Genomic DNA, 1911 nt, shown 5'->3' on the forward strand with positions numbered 1-1911 from the left:
TTAATGATTTATAATTAATGTTTAATAATTTTATATTTAAAAAAATATATATTATAATATTAATGAAACATCATTTTCATTACATGAATAATCAAAGACATTACAAAGATTTTCCAACAAGAATATGTGATTACAATGGCAAAGATTTCCATCATTTTCTTTGAATTAATAATTATGGTCAAAATTCTGCCCCCCAAAAAAGGTTCATAATACTTTTTCTATTAATAGATCTAATGAGATTCTTGACTTTGACTAATTGAACTTAACTATCATAATTAATTAAATAAATGATGATAATAATAATAATATGGTCCATACAATTATGAACCTTAAGTAATTATTATTACCTAACTAGATTTATTTTAACCAATAAATTGAAGACCAACCTATTTTTGTAAGACCCGTGGTACTATTATTTTACACTTGAAACTTCTAGCAAAACGTTGTGAAGGTATAAAAAATCCAAATCTTTATAGCAAAAACACTGTGAAGATTACTTCACAGTGTTTTGCTGTGAAGTTTCAAGTGCAGAAAAGTGATCTCAAGGGTCTCGCGAAAACAGTCTGGTCTCACATGATCCCAAGTGTTATATATATATATATATAATAGTACGAAATTTGAACTAATAATTTGATATAACTGATAATAGTTTGAAAAAAAATCTGGTTAGTACAAAGGAAAAACTATGCTTTATTTGGTTTGGAAGATTCTTATGAATTGGCCGGTGTACAGTGGAGGTTATTGCAGTGATAATGGTGGTGAGAGTAAAGGCGATGGTGACTGGTGGACGATGGCGATTGTGGATGATGTGAAGATGGTGAACAGTGGCGGCAGTCATGGTGGAGGAGGTAGTTCTGGCTGATTTAGTGGAGGTAGAGGTGGTGGTGGTCGGTGGTAGCCGATCGTGGTGGACAACGGTGATTGTAGATGATGTAAAGATGGTGAACAAGAGGTGCGGTGGAGGTAATTGCAATGACAATGATGGTAGAGGAAGAGAGGGAGGTGGCTGGTGGACGATGGTGACTGTGGAAGATGTGAAGATGGTGGACAATGGTGGTGGCAACTAGAAATAGTGGAAGAGATAGTTACGGTCGATGTGTCAAATATGGAGGTTGTGGTAGTGGTAGAGGTGGTAGTTATAGTGGAGGTGGGCGAGGGTGATTGTGGAAGTGGTATATGAGGTTGTATTAGTGAAGATGACCGATGATGACTATTGAAATGAATACCATATAACTGTTATATCAAACGACGGTAGATTAGGATTTTTTTAGTTTCTGTCACATTTTTATCCATCTTGTTCCCCTTATCTTGGTGGAACAAAAAAGTATACTTTGTCCCACCTAGTCCCTGTCCCATGTCTCGCCAAACGTGGGATAATGATTATTGTTCTATTCCATGTCGTGTCAAATGTGGGACAATAAGTATTTTCCTATCCTGTGTCATACGTGGATAATAAGTTTTATGGTACTTCGATGGCAATAATGTAGGTGAGCACGAAAATTAACATACTTTTAAACACCTTAATTAACAAGTCAACGTTAACACGCTTTAACATTAAAATTTTAAACCTTAACATATATTAACAAATATGAACAATCAAGAACATAGCTTAACATACTGTAACACCCCGAAATTCTCTTTCGTTCCGTTACGAGGTATCCTTTTATTTTCTCATTTTCTTGAATTTATATATATATATATAAATATAGGTATCCTTTTATTTTCTCATTTTCTTGAATTTTTATTTGTTAGATGATGAGGTTATTTTGGTATATATTGTTATAATGCAAATATTATCATGATGAGGTTATTTTGATATATATTGTTATAATGCAAATATTATCATGATGAGGTTATTTTGGTATATATTGTTATAATGCAAATATTAGATGATGAGGATATTTTGGTATA

This window comes from Cynara cardunculus, assembly GCF_001531365.2.
Source record: "Cynara cardunculus var. scolymus isolate 2C chromosome LG 1, CcrdV1, whole genome shotgun sequence".
In the NCBI taxonomy this organism is placed as follows: domain Eukaryota; kingdom Viridiplantae; phylum Streptophyta; class Magnoliopsida; order Asterales; family Asteraceae; genus Cynara; species Cynara cardunculus.